At 36.5% G+C, this 21,122-nt stretch overlaps 1 protein-coding gene and 1 pseudogene across 8 annotated transcripts in view; both read right to left on the bottom strand.

Moving 5' to 3' along the window:
* The window catches only part of RAPGEF2 (Rap guanine nucleotide exchange factor 2), a 209,779-nt gene that overhangs the window by 145,890 nt on the left and 42,767 nt on the right, over window positions 1-21,122 (bottom strand). The gene's annotated exons all lie outside the window — the stretch shown is intronic.
* LOC120613640 (uncharacterized) lies at window positions 4,698-4,816 on the bottom strand (annotated as a pseudogene).

Here is a 21,122-nt window from a genome sequence, read left to right as displayed (position 1 = left end):
TTAAAAGAAGAGACTATGCATTTGTTTTTCTCGAACATATTGCAATATATAGGAAAAAAAGTCAAAGCTATTCATGAAAGCTTGAGACTGGTAAAAATTCAAAATCCTGCTTATATATTCATATGACAAGCCAAGAAATTAGTATTTTAAGACTCCAGTAAGCATCTAGAATTATACAATTTGTGAATGGATATTTACTTTTTCAAGATTGTTTTGGCTCTTTTGAGTGATCCACTGAATCTGTGGATCAATTCAGGAAGTATTGCCATCTTAACAATATTAAGTCTCTCAATCCATGACATAGGATTTTATTCATTAGTTAGGTCTTTAATTTCTTTCAACGTTTGTAGTGTACAATTTCTTTCAACTTTTTAGTGTACAAGTCTTGTGCTAGTTTGGTTAAACCTAAACCTCTATTTCAATTAACAACAACAAAAAAAAATGTCTGTAGCCTTAGGAAAATCCTTCAGAATAATTCAAACTATATGTGCAATTAAATATCATATATTAGGGGTATAGATAAGGGACAATGATTCACAGAATAACTAGATAAGAAATTCAAAACCTTTTAAAGAGGATATTAAGAAGATTTTCAGCTTAAAATATTTTTTAGTCCTTAAAACAATATTAGGATGTATTAAGTAGAGTCAAATGAGAAAGACCTCCTTTATCATTCTAAATTGTACCAATTTAAAATTTATCAGTATTGGAAAATTTAAGGTGTCTCCCTCTGCTGGTCAACTTTCAAATAAACTGATGGTCTTTAATTTTACTCATCTGTACTCTTAAGTCTCACATGTCTTTTTAAAAGGTCTTTAATTTTATTCATCTGTACTCTGTTATGTCTCATAAATCTTTTAAAAGCTATTTAAAGATTGAAACCTAAAACTAGACCCTATAAATTCAGTACAAATCAGAAAGCTAAAAAACAAACAAACACACACCTTTCCCACCACTTAGGTAACAAAGTATGCATTCCTAAGGCTTCTTTAGAAGCAATCATAATATTCTATTTGCATCTAGGGAAAGCCAATAAAAATATCCTCATCAATGAGAAGGTCTCTTTAATACTTATAATAAAATGTCCTTCTGAATAATCCTAAAGTTCACATTATATTTGAGACATTACATTTTTTTTCACTTAAGTATCTATCAACCCACTATAACCTGTCCAAGGCCTCAAATCCTTTTATTTAAGCAACCAGGCAAGATAATTTATATTCATTTAACATTTGTCAAGCAGATAAATTTACACTACCAAAAAAGTATATTTGGGAAAGTAGTTGAAAGCAGCAGAATTTTTTAAAAACTGGAGAAGGGGGACATCTAAAAGAAACATGATGGAGACAAGAATTTGGAAGTTTAGAAGCAGAACGAGGAAAAGAACAACCTTAAACCTTGGGATACAACAGGCCTTGAAATAGCTAAGTCTCTTCGTCTTCACACGAACCAAACAAAATCAAAGTAAAAAAGTATGTCCCTTGACCCAATGGCGCTTTATTAATCTGTTACTTTATAACATTACAGAGTTAGAGTTGTACAGGGGGCACTTTTCTATAAGTTAAGTCATGCCTGTTACATGTGTCAGTATTGTATACGTGAACTTAACCTTGTATAACCTATACAATTATATAGACTAGATCTATGAACAATAACTAAGATAATATGTACAATGATAACTTGCACATTAGGTAAGATTGTTTAATAGTTAATAAAAGTGTGGAGAACAATGGTGTATTGTTGTCACCTATAAGTGACTGACATAAGTGAATGGGTCAGGAAGCTGTTTACTAAGCCTGTTTTATGGAACTGAGAGTAAAAAGGAGAGAAACTGCATTATATCATTACTGCATGACCAAACTAAAAAGCAGTTTTCTTTCTATATGCATGTAGCTGCATAAATAAAACATTCGCATCTCACATAATGTTTTGGGGAAGTAAGTTTAAATGTGTCAGTCCAGCAACAAACAACCAGGAATACGGTGCAACTATTTCGATTATTTTAGATACTTAACTAGACTATAAACTTCTTAAATGAATTATGTCCAGAGTTTCTTCGATTACTCTTAGAATAAGTCATCTCAAAAGAAACTTATTTTAAACGGTCTCTGCCACAAGGAGCTTATAAACTAGGGGAGAAGATGACATATATTCTCCATGAACCTGTTAAATGGAAGGCAATATTGTCTAGCTTGAATCAGAGGGCTCTGCAGATAGGTTCTTTCTAAATTTGAAATCTGTTAACTGTAACTAACAGAAGGAATGGTGAGAAATTGACATCTCACGAGCAGAGAACAAACAAGTAAATGTAATATTTCACTATGCGGTATGAATGTGACCACCACAGATTTAGGTAAGAAGGAAAAGCAGAGAAGCTATAGAAAAGGCATCAGAAAATTTCTGCTCTCTAACTCTGAGGAATGAAAGGAAATTGACTAGAGATGAACAAATAAAATACAAACTAAAAGGAAGAAGGAATCTGTGGCTTAGCTTTTCTTCAACACTAAATAGCACAAAAGCCAAATATTAGGTTTGCCAAGCTTTAGTGAGCAAGGTAAATAACACTGAAAGGCAAAAAAGGAAGACGAGTTTTCTTCTCCTTTCCTCAGGGCAAGGTGGACTGGGCAATTTTTTGAAATAGGCAACTATAGCCTTTTAAATCTTACAAATTTTTCTACCCTCTACCCAGGTGTTCAGCAGCCTCACATTACACCAAACTTCATTTTGGGGCATCATGGTCTAAAAATTAGACAATCGGAACACAAATGCGGGTGTGAGTGATCAGTGGGGACCCTGAATCTCCTATGGGGAACTATGTGTCAGTATTTGCATTTCCACAGTCCAGACAGATCTCTAGGTGGTATAAGATTTCAGGCAGCACAACCAAGAGAAGTGGAATAGGTCAGCAATATATGGGAAGAGATCTGGGGGCGTGGGAGCCACGTGAGGCAGCCCTGCTCTGCTGGGGAACTGCCGCACCCCCGTCCTACCCCTTAACAGTGCACCTTTAACTGCTTCTCTTTACTTTTCACTCAGATGTTTCGACACCTATTTCCTCATAAATGCTTGGCCGTTGTTAAAATAACTTACAAGTTGGCTCGGAATTACCTTTTCCCAGCAAGGAAACCAAGAGGCAACAGAGTGAGGCTCTAGAAAAGTGCTGTTCTTCAAACCAACATGAAATTCGCAAACACTGGGGAAAACTAAGTGTTATGCATCATGAGAAAAGTGTTCTCTCCAAACAAGGAATGTATGGCCTTCAGGAAATTATATTCCAAGATTCTTTTTTTTTTTTTCTATACAAACTGCTGGAGAGTTAAATCACCTGAAGTATTCCAATTTCCACTTCAGTTAAGAAACTAGAATATGTAAACTGAGAACTTTGTACCCTCCCCAACTGCACCTCTCGAGACAAATAAAATTCACATGACTATTAATATTTTTTAAAACCCTTTAAAAATGTAAGCTATTTTTCAAAAAAAGGAAAAAAAAACAACTCTGCAGTCTCAAATACAAACAGGAACACATCGCTCTAATCAGGAAGCAGCAGTTTTGGGAACAATAAGCCTTTCCTTCTACCCGAGGAAGGACATCCTTTTTTCAAAAAATAGATGCTATTTGAAAGCAGATTAAAGTTCTAAAACCACTGTAGGCCAGACAAAAATATTGCTAGGCCAATAGGAATGCAGTTTTCCATGAAAAAAGACTTTTTTTCTTTCTTTCTTTCTTTTTTTTTGCTCCAAATGTAAACCATGTATGAAATCCAAAAGCATCCTCCACGTTATTCAGGAGCATGAGTGTTCACAACCTAACCAAACTCTCTTGCTCAGAGTCTGTGAACTCCACGCTCACATAATAGAGAGTTCTCTGCACCTTGGGCTCTTTCTCTAATGTCTCTTTAGAGACTCATTCAGAATGTAATAGGCCTCACAGCAAACTTATAATTCACTTAAAACTAGCTTTTAATTTCACTTGTTAACAGCATCAGGGATTCGCTAACAACGTACAGCACATTTTCACACGATCTTTGGAGAGCCGATGGGAGATATGCATTCCTCCACCTCCTTTCCCACAACCAGCGTTGGCACACCCCCCTTCCTCTCAAATTCTTTGTAAATGATGAAGGGGACATATTTTGCACAGTGCTAAGAGTTTAAAATGAGTTTTGTTTTATATATGCTTTATATGTGTATTTCAAGTATAATCCCAAGTAAGGTGTTCAAAAGGTACAACATTCCATGTACGAAATAATTTTTTAAAAAAATGTTGGTTCCTTTAAAAAGATTATATTTCAATTACCAAAGAAAGTAAGGCCAAGATCGTGCTACAATTAGTGAGCCCATGGAGACCAAATGGTAAATACCTATGGACTTAAACATGAGGAGGAAGAGAAAGGATTATTATCTTAAGTAACAGCAGTCTCGGGATCAGAGACTGTACTGATGCCAACTTAGGCTCCCTTTGCAAAGCCAAAAAATATATAACTTATGCTTCTTGGCCAAAGATCACTAGCAAGCAATTAAGAGAGTTATGTCTCGAAAGTTATTAAATAAGGAGCTTAAAAGCTAGAATAGCCAAGGCTCAAACTCATAGGGGGCAAGAAGGTGGGAAGTCTAAAAGTTTCGCTGAGTCTCTTAACATGGTGGTTAAGCTGATAAGTTTTATTTAGGAAATCTAAATCTTTTTTTTTTTTTAAACACCTACAGCACATGGTAGTCCTAGGTGGTCTCCCATCCAAGTACTAACTAGGCCCGACCCTGCTTAGCTTCCAAGATCAAACGAGATCAGGCACGTTCAGGGTGGCATGGCCACTGACAGATCCAAATCTTTTCTACACTAAAACATATAAAACTATTCTAAGAAGACTAATGGGAAAACTATGGGCTTTGGTGTCAAATGGAGGAGAGTGCACATCCTCGTCCCCATCACTGCTGAGATACATAACCCTGGTTGTGATACAGAGACTACATTTTACATTTGCAAACCGAAGTGAATAATATGCTTGGCTAAGTTGTGTGGCTAAGAAGATAAATAGTTTCATAACAACAGTGGCACATATAGACCCTCAGAAAACGGTAGCTGATCTTATTACCTATGAGATCTGACTACAAGCACACAGTAACGCCAAGAATATAGAATTTAAAATATTTCTGAAATTTATATACTTCAGAATATACTTCGGAATTTTTATAAATTAATGCTTATGTTTCGTATGTGAGTATCTCTCTACCCACCCAAAAAAAGTTAAGTGAATTACATATATAAAACACAGAAAGGGCCCCTAAATCGTCTGCTTTATAAATTCAGATTTTTACATCAGGTTTGGCAGGCAGAGCATGCCTATTGCCTCTAGAGAACATGCCTGTTCGCACTATTTCAAGGACAAACCACCTGCTCCGAAGCTCCTCGGGCGGGCTTTCAAACAAAGCCCAAACACCAACAAGCTCTTGCACCCTCTTCATACAAATGACTGGCGTTCTTTGGGTCCAGGTCCCTCGAAACACACTCCCCCTTGCCCTCGCCCTGGTGAAAGGCACCCCTCCCCGTCCCCACTGGCAGTGACGGCTTCCTTCTCAGTCATCGAAGTTTTCACCAGCTGGACCACTCACATTTGGCCTTCCACGTGTGCTCTGTGTGGTCACTTTACGGTCAGGGGTTTACGATTTGTCTCCTCGGTCAGAGAATAAACACACATGTGGAACAAAGTCACTAGTTTTCTTTTATACCTCATTTTAATCTCTGCATTTAGCAACAGACTGTGGGGGCACTGAATGCAAAGAAAGGGGAAGGAATGCTCCTGCAGAGGTGGTGGTATGCGCGGCCTTAAAGCGAATACTCCTGAGAGTAACAGTGAAAGGAAGGAAGGGAGGAAACGTGTTTTCAATCTTTGGGATTCAGAGCTGGGGGAAAGGCCTACCCGCACAGACGGAGACGATTCCGAAAGTGGCCACAAGGTGGAAGCCCAGACCAACAGTCCTTTCCTGCGACTGGAAAACTGTCCGAGGGTCTCACATATGTACTTCTGTTATATATACTTAAGAGATTTGAGTCTTTAAAAGGTATTCCTTAAATCATCTCAGAGAATATGATGAGTCCTTTCTCCTCATGCCCCTAAGTAAAGAGGGCAGGAGAGACAAGTCCATCAGCACTCCTATTCAAATTGTTGAATTTCTATCATTCCGAGCAGTGCAAGATCTTATTTTAAACCAGCCTCCACATCCCACACATCTTTGTAAAGCACCACAGCATTTAAAACAAAAATGTCAAATCACTACACTGCTGAGATGTTTTGCTCCATCCCAGTCCCTCACGTCCCTAGAAAGTTACATCATCGCATATTTCAGGAAAATGTAAGGAAAAAAACCCGTGGTGGAGTGTATGATTTTCAGTAAAATTCTTACATATATAATTTCAACCCTAAATATTATGAAGGCTGTTTCTGAGCTCACTAATTTACACTGAAAGGAAACACAAGCCCCCAGAGCTGTGATTTCATCATTCAAATTCATATGTCAAACCCAGGAAAACCTAGTGATTATATTACTTGTCATCTATGACACAGCCTGGATATATTTATTCAGCCTCGGATCCCTAAGCATTGTATCTCTACAAAACACATGCGTAAGGAATTCCAGTACAAGGTACAGATTCAAGCTATTCTGTTTGTCTAAAATTTCTTTGGGTGTTTCCACCGGAAAAGGCATTCTTTATATCTTTTTGAATACAGAATTTTGAACAGTTTCTAAACTTGAGGCAAAAGTAGTTATAAAGTATTCATCTCTTGAATTAACCAGGAAAATTACAAGTGGACATCTGAGTTAAACAGACCACACAGCTTAGGCCATGGCACGTTTGTTTTAAGTTGGCATAAGGGCACCCCAAGAACAGTCATGTTTCAGGAGAGATGAGTTAAATACAGTAGGAAAGTATTTCATAAATTCTAAAAGATAGATGAAGTGTCGCACATAATCCTCATTCTCAAAGAGTTTGTCTCATTGAAGAAAATGCAAGAGTTAAATGATACAGCAACAAAGATGTCACAAGGCAGTTTTCTGATTATTGAAGGAGCAGTGTTTTGTTTAGCACCATAGAATACACATCTTATTCCCTATGTTCACTCTCATGCCCTGGGGAAAACCACCATCTAAGCAGATAAAGTTCACTTGTGAAAATTTAAATTTCTCATTAGAAGAATCAACTGTTCAGCTGTGACTAAAAACCCATCTTGTGTACAAATAAGAAAAATATCAAGTGTCTAAATCAGTCTTTAATTCCTGTTTTCAAGAGTCGGTATAAGTATTTCCTCTTCAGAACAATGCGTTATCACCGAGCCTATGACAGCTTCCCAGAACTCACCTCTTAGGCAGCAAGAACAAACATCAAAATATAATCTCTCAGACTGCAAAATCTGCAGTTAAATTTTAATTTCACATGTATAGATAAACATACTAAGAAATTATCTGCAGTAAACTTAATGCTAGCCTTGTTTCTGCTCTCCATGATTAAGCTATAGCAAGGAGTGAATGACTACATGCTAAGCTAACACTGAAACATTTAACTGTGTGCGTGCACATGCAGACAAACACAATCTCTCCCTTTCCTTCTCCCTCTTTTATAAAATGACTCTTGGACTCTCATTTAAACCAAAATGTGTGTGTGTGTGTGTGTGTGTGTGTGTGTGTGTGTGTGTGTGTGTGTGTATGTGCACAAGCGTGTCAACTGAACAAATTCCCTCTTCCTAATTCTCCTTTAACATAACAGTTAAAACCCTTCAGCTTGGTGTTCAACTCATTTCCCATGGCCGGTCGGGCTCTGGTCAAACTCTGTAGAACGTTTGCTTGGGGTGGGCGGAGGAGGGCTGCCATGCACCATCCATGGAACTCAATGTCTGCAATGACGGACCTCTGGGTCCACAAAAATCACCCTCAGGATGCCTCAAGTTTCAAATACCGACCTAATTCCAGAGGCTCAATTAACAGTCCTTATTTTGAACCATTTACAGTGCAAATGTCAATATTCCTACAGTGGTAGAGTTTAGATGGTCCTAACATAATAGAACAAAGCAGAATAGGTCACTGAGGACACAGGCTCTTTATTGCCTCTTAGTAAAAAGGAAATGCTTCTGAATAGACACAGGTTTTAAATATAGAACACTTCATTGCCATTTTTCTAGGACAAAAGACAAAAATAATATGACATCTGTTTTTCCCATCTTTAAAGTTTTACCAAGGAGTCAACCACCAATAGTATTACTTATTCTCAAAACTTTTCCATTTCTCAAGAGGACAGGAGACGCAAACAAGAATATTCTACATATGTAATTAAAGCCTTCCAACTTCATTAGTCAGAAAGGCACTAAATGCCAAAGATATTTTAGGTACTGTCCAAAACTGATCTCTTTCAGTTCTATCCATAAAAGGTGAGATGGAAGAGAAGAGGGGAAGTTGAACCATCCAACCAGACAAACACTGGGGGAAGGTGGTGGGGCAGTTAAAGAAAAAGAAGTGCACTATTAGATTGTAGAATTGGACATCTTTATTTATCCCACTATAACTGTTTTACTTCCCCCAATTATACAGGATGTGCCATGCATGCATGACGGCTTAAACCTGTGCACGTGTACATTAGATTTATATGCTAGACTCCATTACAACCATACATAAAAAGCCCTTTGCCCTTCATAACAGCAACTCTCTGACATACGCACACACTCTCACTCTCGAAGCCCTTGGAGCATCATTATCAAGATTCTCCAGAAATCAAGAGGCAAAGAGCCCTTGGTGTGGTGACAGTGATCATCCTGTGACGTCAGCTGCTCTAGAGAAACCATCAAAACCAGAAAGGGAGATGAGAAGGAACAGTGGGAAAATGGGTCCCAACTCCACATCTCCTAAAATATGTGTTCATGACTTAATACGTGTGTTACTTTTCAGAGCCGGTGTTATAAAGGGTAGATGGATTTGTATTATCAGCTACTGCATCCTAGAACCACAGGAGCCATATGGGAAGGAAAGGAAAGCTATGAAATTCCCTTTTCCTGGTAAAGGACAAATTTCAAAGATGACTAATAAAGAGGTTCCAAAAGTAGGTCCATAGGAAATGTTTCACTAGTGCATGACAAAATGAGAAAAGGACGATGTGGTGAGATTCTCGATCAGCTAAACATATTCGATTTAAAGAGCGCTCCTTTATTTTGAGATTATAATCATTTTTTCCTTTTTTCTTTTTGCTCTTATAATGTCTTTCTTTGAAATTATACTGATACTAGATGATAGTAGTTCATTATTTTGTCTCATATCATTAATAGAAAAATTTTTTTAGCTGCCCACACTATGATGGTACCTTAAGTTTTGAATGGTGACCATGGAGATCAATGGTTTTACTTGATAAAATCCAAAAAATTGGGACACCCACTTAGACAACCAGGGGTGACGAGGGTGCTGCAAATTTCCAAAATTATTCACCCTTTACTTCCAGCTCTATTCTCAAAACTTTTCAGAGAAAAGTATTCTAAGTATTTTGACCCTCCCCCCAAAAGAGATTTTTCAATTATTTTTATTAAAGAAATCTCTAACATTAGAAACTACCGATAGAACTGTGGGCCTTGAATCAGAATGGAAAATTTGCTGAAAATACGGCAAGATGTTTTGGGCAGAGTAGACAATCAGTGTGAGCCCTTTCGGGCAACTCTCCTATGTATTCTCCCCTTGCCAGGCCTCTGGCCTTAAAGTATAAGTCATGTGAACTACACTGCCCAAATTCAAAACTTGACTCTGCCACTTACTCGCTCTGTGTCCTTGAACAAGTCACTCAACCTCTCTGTGGCTGTTTATTGATCTGCAAAATAAAGATAATAATAGTATCTCGGTTCAGATTTACAAAGTTCTTAGAACAGTACCTTTGGCATATAGTAGGCACTTTTTTTTTGAGCACCAGCTATCATTGTTATTACTCAATTTTAATGACAATTATGGAAGTCTAATGGGTGCCACAGGGTGAAAGACACATCAGTAATTCCCTGGCCAAAATGTGTCAGGCAGCAGAGACTTCTTGGCAACAAACTTGGAATGGCATTTTAGATTTTTTGTTTTGTTTTCTTACTTAGATAATTTCTGGTTTTGAGGTCAAATGCAATGCTGCAGTGCTCTAACAGCACACGGCTTAAGTAAAGAACAGCATCCTCATATTCTTCCAAATGTAAATGAAGACCTCTACTTAGTGCTAAATTTCAACAGAGATTGGGGTTATGGAGGGCACAAAATCTGTTCAGTTGTCATCCTTTCCCTTCACTCACAGTTCACAGGTAAATCCAACTTTCTGAATACTTGCTCTGTACAAAGCCCTGTGCTAGAATGTTGTCCTGGAGACACGAAGATTGATACAATACAATTCTGGTCCTCAAAGAAACTGAGTCTGTAAGGACAGATAAAACATCCTCACAAATGGCCACCATGCAGTATAGAAATTCAGTTGTAAGTCACAGGTGTCGGAAGACAAGGTTTCTTTCTTACTCTCAAATTCAGCAAACGCTCTCTGCCGCTCAGCCATTGCTGCCGGCCGAGGTCAGGACTTCCATTCACGTCACATACATTCTTCTCTCGCAGGCCATTGGCCCTCAGACCACATATTAAGCAAATTAATTATACCAGAAATTACAAATATCTACAACCTCACTCTTTTACATGACACACCGTTATTCAGTCTCCACCACACATAAGGAAATGTGATTAGACCCTATATTTAGCATCGAATCTTTCTTTTTACCATTAGAGAAGTGATGTTATTTCCAAGGTGTAGTTTTATCTAGTTATTTAAATTTATTATAGGTAAATAATGAAATATACAGCAATAGCTTCTGGCAAAAAGTACAAACTCGCACGCCTCTGGGCTTGAAACGCAGCTGAGCAGAACCAACAGCACACTGACCATGCGTGAAGCCTGGCCTTCCAATGCCTGCATCTAGTCTGCTGTCAAAGCCAAAGCCAACTCTGCAATGAACTAGGGAGAAAAGAAGAGAAAGAAAGAGGGAAGGCAGAGGACATCACTGCTTCCTCTCCATTCACAGATCACTCACCGTTATTCACAGTAATGTTCTAGCTGTTGACTGTACATGTAAACTCTGTGTGCTTTAAGAATACCTGTAAGCTCATCTTTCTGAATATTATCATTTATAGTAATTCTGGGAGACCTGGCTTTTGAAAACATCCAACATTCACCTAGAACTAAGCCTGGTGAATGAGTTGTTTATTTAAGCTCAAGCAGGTTCAAAAATAACAACGAATTAGATGAAATAAAGAGGTAACCGCCTTGCGGTACTCACTGAGCAACTCTGACAACAGCACCAAGGTGCAGTCCAAACGCACTGTGAGCAACAGCACCAGAGTTTCTATAAAAACTGTACTACTTGGAAACGAGCAAAATTTTAGGGATAATAATTAGTTATATAAGCCCTGCTTTATTTTAAACTTTACTTCATTATAGCTGATCCTCAATTTTGGTAGAAAAAATGTTAATAAATCAAAATGAAACAATGGATAATTGTGGAACTAGATCTACTACATTAAACTACTTATGCTTAAGTGTCATTTAACCCTCCTTAACCCTCGAATATATGTTTGAGTATAAATACCTGTTATACTTCTTATTTTTCTGGAACTAAGCCATTGTTTTATTCATGAAAGTAAATATTAGATGCCGCTGAAATGGTCTACATGTTACCTTTACAAACTCTTGCTTCATCATGTCAATGAGGATTCTACCAAATACAATACAGGTATCGCCCAAGGAAACCAACTGACCTGTTAAGTGCAAAAACCTGAAATGCAGAAAAAAGTCTGGCACACCAACACCACGTACCACCACCACCCCAAAAAATACTCATGTTAAACCTGCCTTGAATATTAGTATCCTGAGCAAAAATTAATTTTTACAAATTAAAAAATAACAGAAAAAAAAACCAGAATGACTACTTTTTCTTCTTTATCATCTTTTGATATGTCTTTTCTGAAATTGATAAGTTTTCAAGCATATAGAATTACACATGAATAGCACACACCGAGATTTTTAAACTATTAACATTGTGTTCTCCGTATCATTTTCAATTCTCTTCTTAGAAATGAACAAGTTTCCCGTGTCAGAAAATCTTCACTTGACCCTTCCCAAAGCCTCTACAGCAGCGGTCTCCAGTCTTTCTGGCACCAGCGACAGGTGCTCCTATGAGAATCTAATGCCTGATGATCTGAGGTGGAGCTGAGGCAGTGATGCTAGTGCTGCAAATACAGATGAAACTTTACTCCCTTGCCCACCGCTCACCTCCTGCTGTGTTTCTAACAGGCCACAGACCAGTACCAATCCCCAGGTTTGGCCACGATTCTGGAATGACAGGTGCACCCCTTTTGCCTATTTTCTCAACTATCCAGTTATTGTATAAACTTTTGGAATGTGATCTTGTCCTTAAATTTATTGAAACTCCTTTCTCTCAAATCACTGATTTATTGCCTTTTTCCCCTGTGCCGAGCACTGATTCTAAGTGCTAAGGATGCACTAGTGTACAAAACAGACAAAAAATCCCTAACCTTGAACATATTGTATCTAGTTGGACAGAGAGACTGAATAAGCATAAAAACTGTTAGATAGTGATAAGCAAAAAGAAGACAAAATGACAAAGGAAAGAGAGCATGAAATGTCCAAAAAGGTGATCAGCGCTTAACCCTCCTCCCTCCCCTGGGTCCTCAGGCTGTACCTGGTCTCCCCAAGCTGAGAAGCCCATGGCTGGTCTTTGAATCTCACTCCTCATTATAAGGATCCCTTCACTTAGAAATCACGCCTACTCTCAACCTTTCTTTATAAGTGACTCCTAGACCCTAACTTTTCTTACAAATTACCACGATCATTAGCTGACTACTTACCATTTGAAGCTGCTAGAACATCACTTAAAACAGTAACTAATATTCTCACTAAATTTCCCCCAAAAGGCTAACAATACTTTTAGACTTCTCTTCTGCTGCTGGTCCAGGTAGCCCAGCGATTCCTGTGAAAACCCTAGGAGTTACCTTCAACTTGTAGTTGCTACTTGGAGCAGCTCTCTTCTCTTTTTCACACATTTAATTCATTTTTTAAAATCCTGTTAATTTTCCTGTCATATTTTTTTTTTAAATTCTATTTTCAATGGCCTGGAGTTTCAGGGTCTTCTCCCATTTTATCATGCATAACATAAACAAAATAAGGGACCCCAAATAGCTTTTTAGGCTTTCCCTCTGCTAGAGAAAAACTGCCGTCGATCATCATATTTCAAATGCGTCACACAAGCATTCAAGACTTTCTGCATCCTGCCCCCAAGGTCCTATCCCAGCTTGCTCCCACACTTCCTCTGCTCCGGTCTCCACTGGAAAGGCGCTTCTGCCTCCCAGCACGCTTCCTCACGTATCCATTGCCCAGTCCATCCCAACGGGCATCTCAACTCACATTCTCTGAAAAGCCTTTTTAGACCACTCCACCATGCTCTCCCCTCCTCTAATCTCCTAAACATTTATTAACACATCGTTCATAAGGAACTTATTATATGTTCATTTTTACTGTTGGTATTTTTTTAATATATATGTGAAATATCTGTGGGAACAAGTCAATAAAGGCAATACTCAATAAAGACCATATGCTCCCTGAGAGGGAGCACATTTTGTACCTCGTTTTATTCCCCATAATCCTAGATGTCTAAAATTGCTGAATTTTGGAATATGAGTAGCCGAGGGCTCTATAGCGAGTAGCTATGCCAATTTATGTAGTCTGACTGGTTCTGAGGCCTGGAGAGATTAACAAAGGGATGGCACTAAAATCCCAACACAGGAGGTAAGTGAGATTGTGTCTCGTCAATATTTCTCACCTGCAAAATAAATGCATCTTTCCTCTAGAAGCACCCGCCCCTCTCACCCAGTAGCCCTTCCTCCTCCTGCACCTCACCCAGCCTCACTGCCAGAGCCTCAAAGGGCTTGTCTGGTCCTAATTTATGCCTCTGCTCTTTTCCTTACATCCTTAGAGCATTAATCTATATTTGGCCAGCTCCTACTTTCTAATTTCTTATTTTTCTCTTTCTTCAATTCTTTTGTTTTTTATTTTTCTTTTATCCCGTGGTTTTTTTTTTTCCAAATCTTCCACAATAACCATTGTTTACACAATTTGTTCAGTGTCCAACATGCTGAAATAAAAAATACCTGCTCTGTACTCAATCTGATATGACTTCTTCACTAATGATAACTGGAGTTCGAAAACCTTTAGTCAAAGAGAGAATATATTTATTTTATTTATGTATACGTACATAATGTAGAGAAAATACTGTCAAAACATATCTGAACTGTATGTTTTCCTCTAAGTTAAAAATGTACTGACTTTAAAATAACAATTGCACCAGCAAGAATTAAAACTTTGTACCTAGTGGCCCATTTTAAATGTTCTACTTGAAGCAACTTTACTTTAAACAGACTCCTTTATAAGTCATCATTTAATTAATATCCAAATACCTGAGAGCCAATAATAGTTCAACAGAACAGCTGGAAATCAAATATCAGATATAATTACTCACAGCTGGCTTTATTCAACTGATGTCATATTAAATAAACTTATTCCACAGACCTTTTCCCCTTTTTCCTCCCTGGGAAAAAAATTCCTTCAAGAAACATAAAAGGCTCTTTGTGTCAGTTTTTTTTTTCTTTTTTAAGTTTGCAAAATATATTCCAATAAAAAAGATTTTCAGCAGAGTACATCAAGATTTTCAGCATAGCGTTTAGTTTTTTGTACCATTCTATGTGCTTGCAATATTTCAGAACCTTGGAGCTTCATTTTAAGACTAACGCAAAAATAGCAAACTGGACTAAGTCACAAAAGACAATGGACATCTAATTTTTTATGATCTGTCATTCAGTTTACTTTTTTGATATTGAGCTCTAATATTTTTGTAAAGATGTCATGTACAGCTTAGTAATATAAGTTATCAACCAAAATTATTGGTTTGGAACCTATTGTTTCGAGACATTATTTAAACCATTTTACTATACTGTACTATCCACATTATGTGAAGGGTAACTTATTTACAAACAATAACAACTAATCATTATATTCCAGAAAGCTAAAATTAAGTGCATGCTCATTTAGAAATACAAAGTAAGTCCTATCAAAACATATCACTTAAAAAGTAGTTTGTAATTTATAAATTATTATATGTCTTGATAAAAACCAACATAATATTCATCACACTAAAAGCAAATGGCAACATTCAGAGCCGAAGACTGCGCCTTTGGGCATCTTCTCTGGGTACTACTGTTTCTTCACACTCATCTGGATACCTGACATGATTTCCACTGCTGTGACATGTCCGCTTGTTTTTCAGATCCTCTTTGACCTTTCAGTATATCCATCTTGGCAGCTTTTAAGACTATACACCATCTAGCCTATAGTATGCCCTCAATTAAAATGTGTTGAGTCAATGAAAAAAATATATTTTTCAAATGCACTGAAAAAGGTAATTCTCATTTTTATACCTACCTAACCATTTAAGTAGATTAATTTTAACACCAAATTTTCTTGGATTGCCTGAGACGGATCCACTGGATTGCGTTAACTGATGGATTTTAAGATGCATGAACATGATTTTTAATCTTTCCTTTTTGCATATAAGATCGAATTATTTTCTGCACTAGATAATACAAAGAAATATGGACTTATGCAACATTATTCGCAATAGCCAAGGTATGGAAACAACCTATGTGTCCACAGGCAGCTGGATGGATCAAGAAAATGTGAAACCGATGTTCACAGCAGCATTATTCACAGTGGCCAGGACATGGAAGCAACCGAAGTGTCCTACAATAGATGACTGGATAAAGAAGCTGTGGTACATATATACAATGGAATAATAGCCATAAGAAGAGATGAAATACTGCCATTTGAGACAACATGGATGGACCTCGAGATGATCATGCTAAGCGAAATAAGCCAGGCAGAAAAAGTTGAAAACCACATGATATCACTTATACGTGGGAATATAAGCCTAAAAACAACAAATCAACAGGACAAACAAACAGAGATTCATGGTCATAAACTATAGACTCGTGGTTACCAGAGGGTAAAGGGTGGGGAAAGATGGGAGAGGTAGACAGGGTAAAGGGGGTCAAATATAGAGGTGTAGAGGGAGGGTGAAGTGGGTAAAGGGGATCGAATATGTAGTAGCTGAAGGAAACTGGACTTTGGGTAGTAAATACACAACAGATGTCAAATTATAATGTACACCTGAAAATTATACAATCGTATTAACCAATGTTACCCCAATAAACTTAATTTTTAAAAAAGACCAAAAAAAAAAAAGAAAATATGGTATATTTATATGATGGAATATTATTCAGCCTCAAAAAAAGAAGGAAATCCTATCACTTGCAACAACATGATGAACCTGAAAGGCATTATGCTAAGTGAAATAAGCCAAAGAGAGAAAGATAAATACTGCATGGTGTGGTATCATTTATATGTGCAATCTTTTTTTTAAAGAGAAAAGAAATGAAAAAAAGAACAAAAACAATAAAAAGTCAAACTCATAGAAACGGAAAGTAGAAAAGTGACTGCCAGGAGCTGGGGAAGGGGGAGGTATAAGGAGAAGGTGATAAAAGGATATAAACTTTCAGTTATAAGATAAATAAGGCCTGAGGATCTAACACATAAAGTGGTGATTACAGTTGATAACATTTTATTGTATAATCAAAATCTGTTATGAGAGTAGAACTTAAATGTTCTAAACAACGACAAAAAAGATAAATATGTAAAGTGATGGAATCCTTTCACAATGTACATGTATATGAAATCAACATGGTATATACTTTAAATATCTTCAATTATATATGTCAATTATACTTCTCTCCATAAAGCTGCAAAGAATTTTTAAAGATAAAAAATTCTCTGAACAAAAAAAAAACATAGACTTATATTTTGAACACTTACTTACATTTTCACTAAAATGCTACAACCTTTCTTATTTGCTTTTTTATCAATATAAACAAATTTTACCCCAAAAAATAAAGTAAGCATCCACAAGTAACCGCAGTTAACTCACCATCAAGACAAAGTACTTATTATTCAACACTCAAATGTTTACACTTCACAAAAAATAATGTCTCTGTGATCAACTCTCATTATATGAGGAACTAACAGGATGTTATTGGGGCTATTGGGGGAAAAATGTTCCATCGCAATTTTATAAATCTGTAAAATAGGCACAATGATAATACACAAAATCATCTGAGTAGGAAAAAAAAAAACCTTTCCCACTATAAATAAATAACTGAACCATTTACAGCAGCTTCTTGAATAATGCCTTTTTGTTCAATGTCGTTTTGTTATACCATTGATAAGATGCCATAGGAACTTAACTCTTAGTATCAATTAGCCTGTGGTAAAACTGGTTTGATCATATGTCATTTGGCGGCAGTTCCGAAATCTTTCAACAACATTAAGTGAGGACTTACTATACTTCAAGCACTCCCATCTTTGAGTAAGGACAAGCATCTAGTTAAGTAAGTATCTTTTCTGGAATAATATGGGACAAACTTAAAAAGCAAAACAAAAATTAAGCGATTTACACAGCACTCAGCAAGTGGTGCACAAGTTATCAGATAATGCTTCCTATTTTAAGAGGTGTTTGGGTGTAAGAAAGTAGCAGGTAAAAAAAAGATGATAGTCATAGTCCACTGCCTACACTGACATTTCACCTATTTCTTCCCTCCCTGAGCAATCCGATGGGAAAAAATATATTACAAGGGAAAACAGAAATGGCTACTGAAGTGTGTATTTTAATACACTCGCAGTTAGCACAGCAGGCAAGAGACTGAGCTCCGGTGCCAGACTGAGTGAGGTAAAATCCGCAGCTCTGCCATGTGCACGCTTCTAACTGCACAAAGTTATCTAACCTGAGTCAGTTCCACCTGAAAAAAACGGTAAGAAAACTAATGCTCAACATACAACGCTGCTGTGAGGATTAAATGAGGTAAGGCCAGCAAAACCCTTAGGTGCTATTTTGATAGTTGGAAGGCACAATGTACAGTTGTGGGCAGGATTTATGAAGGTTTTCTAGTCCAAGTTCATTACGTATACAACGAATCTGAATATTAAATGTAAATATTTAAGACTATGCTTCCCTGGAGGTTGAAAGTTATTTTCTAATAACAATTATGAGAATTATCATAGATGAATTTTTCCAACATACATAAAGATTCTCAGATTTTTAATAAACACTTGAAAATTTGTTAGAGACAGCGTATCAGTGAGCATTAATGGAAGGTTCATAGTTGTTTGCAGGCTGTTCTAAGGGTTTTTCTCTCCAGAATTTTAAAATTCATGCTTTAAAAGATTATGAAAGTTTAGAACATATCTGGGAGATAATCTAAATTATGATAGCTCTCAAAAAACAAGTCTTAACTGCCTCTCTTAAGCAACCATTAAATTCCTGAAAGGTATCATCATTCTTGATTTATTAATCAAACCTAACCACACACCAGGAATCAAATTTAACATGCATGAAGATAAGCAATTATGTATGGCTATGATTAACAATCGCAATTGCCGTCACAATCTAAATGATTTCTTTAATTCAAAGAATACTTTTACAGCAAGAAAAACTACAGGAGAACTACAAATTATATACAATCCAAACTTCTGAAAATATAAGTGAACTATTTTGAAAGAAAACTACCTCCAAATACAGTTCAGATCTCTTCTAACGACCTACTTTCTGAACCTACTATCACAGAAGAAATTCATTAAAAATTTAATTTTACTAACAAAATTTTTAATTCCTATTGAGTAATAGGAAACAAATTAACACATCTATCTTAAAATGGTTAGAATGCTACACAGCAATCCATTTTTTGATAACTATATCCAAGATTTTTTAAACCATATACATAAAAGAATGTCCTCATTCAATTTGCTACCCGTTTTCCTCTCCTCATGGTTTCTGTCCCCGATGTAATCACTTATCTTTGATCAAAAGCAATTACATATGCAAAACCTATAGCTTTAAAGAACTTTAATTTCTAATCAGTTCTAAATATGTGAACCCAAGGAATTAGCAGAAGACTAAAAATGTAGCACAGGACAAATGATAAAAGAAATTGTTGTGATATTTTTATTTTTAAACTTCAATATGGATAAGCAAACTCCACTTGAATATGAATTCATGCCTTGAATTCAAAAAGTTTCATTGTAAAAGAGAAAAATGATTTACAGAGTTGCACAGATAAAGGATGCATTACAAATTCATTTAAATTAAATCCACTTTTCTTGAGTGATTAAAGCAGAATGTACCAGATGTTCACCCATGTAGACTGTTACATATAGAAAAAGATAAATTACATATCATGTTAAGGATATACATCTGACAGTCTAAGCTCTGTGGGCTGCAATGCAGTTAACTCTGAGATAGACTTTCTTTACATGTGTGCTACTAAAATAAATGAAACAAAACATTTTCTAGTCATAGTCCCAACAGTACCAAGGACACTCCTGTGTTGTGAGTGGGACTTTAAAATCAGAAAGAGATGGGTTTGAGGCTTAGTTCTACCATTTGCTAGCTATGTTGACCTTGGCCAAGTTCCTTAACTTTCCTTTTCTGTAAAATGAAGATAAATATGTTCTTCACTGGATTTGAAAGAGGATTCAACTTCCCTAGATATTAGCTATTGTTAACATTTCAAACAGACGAAAGACTATTCGAGAATAACAAAAGTATCAACAGATCAAAGGTACACTTCATAACATAAGTAACATTTTTAAATACGAATAAATAGATGTGTATCTCTATCTTTGGTATACCTGACGTAACAAAAGACTTCAAGTCTTTGCACAACTAGAATACTAATGTAATGTTGAACAAAGATAGTCTATTGATAAAAAAAAAAAAAGTCCTGTTTAACTAACTAAAAAAAATAATATTAAGTGTCCAGTTAACATGATTCCAATGTCGCATTTCATGCTTAGGTATTTAGAGTTAAAATGGATTCTCCTTCCTTTCAGAAAAGCTGTTAGAAAGAGATCAATAATACCTGTGTTCCAATTGTCTCACACTTTCCCACAGGAGAATTTACCTGATGACTGGAAAACAATAGTGTCTGTTCTAACTTAAGGAAAAGGACGCAGCTGCTTCCAGCTATAAATAGGATACTGCTACATAAGTTGAGGATATTGTTCACACCGTCGATTAAAATTATTTCCACGCTTCTAATGAAGAGTTCGAGTTGTAGAAGTTTTATATTTTGCTAATTTTTTTAAAGGAGCAAAACTGTTGAAGTCATGAGATACTAACAAAAGAGCAAAATAAACCACAGAAAGTGATGAATGGGTTGACAAATAAGTGAGTGGCTCCACCATGGCCTCGCCAATGGACATATCCTTTTCAAACAACAGATCATTGAAATTTTGAAGACTACGAAATGTAACGCCTCACATTTAATTTGCCACAATGTATTCATACATAATTTTTCAGTGGTCAAACTGGATCTTGAACTTTTTTTTAATTGATCTCGTGGATAACAATAACACTGTGCTCAGTTCTCCCAGAAATATCCATAGTTTGACCCCATGATGAGTCTTAAAATCTAAAGAAAAAAAAGTTGTCCGCACAGATTTAGACAACACTTTTTTTCCTGAGAATAATGATGATACCCTGCCATTTTTACCGTAAAGTAGAATTTGAATTTATAAATTCTTGTTTATAAAATAGAAGGAGGATGGTGCAAAATATAAATAGCAGCATGATCCAGAAGGACAAAGGGTAAAGGAGATATTACAAATAGTCACTGCAAATGACAGAGGTGGCAGAGGATAACAATTAAGACGGAAAGTATTTTGGCATCAGAACCTAGCTGCAATCCTGACATCGCCTACTTATTGCTGTGAGACATGAAGAGTTTACTTAACATCTTTGAACTTTAATTCCACCATATATAAACTGAGGATAATACCTACACTTTACAGTGCTTCTGTGAAGATCAAATAAGATAAGGTATATAAAGCATTTACACACTGGCTGTTATATAGTTAGCTATTGCTCTGCTTCAAAATTAAAGGAAAAAAGAATTAGCCAGACT

This window comes from Pteropus medius, unplaced genomic scaffold (assembly GCF_902729225.1).
Source record: "Pteropus medius unplaced genomic scaffold, Ma_sr-lr_union100, whole genome shotgun sequence".
Classification (NCBI taxonomy): domain Eukaryota; kingdom Metazoa; phylum Chordata; class Mammalia; order Chiroptera; family Pteropodidae; genus Pteropus; species Pteropus medius.
This window is presented reverse-complemented; position numbering and strand designations above follow the sequence as displayed.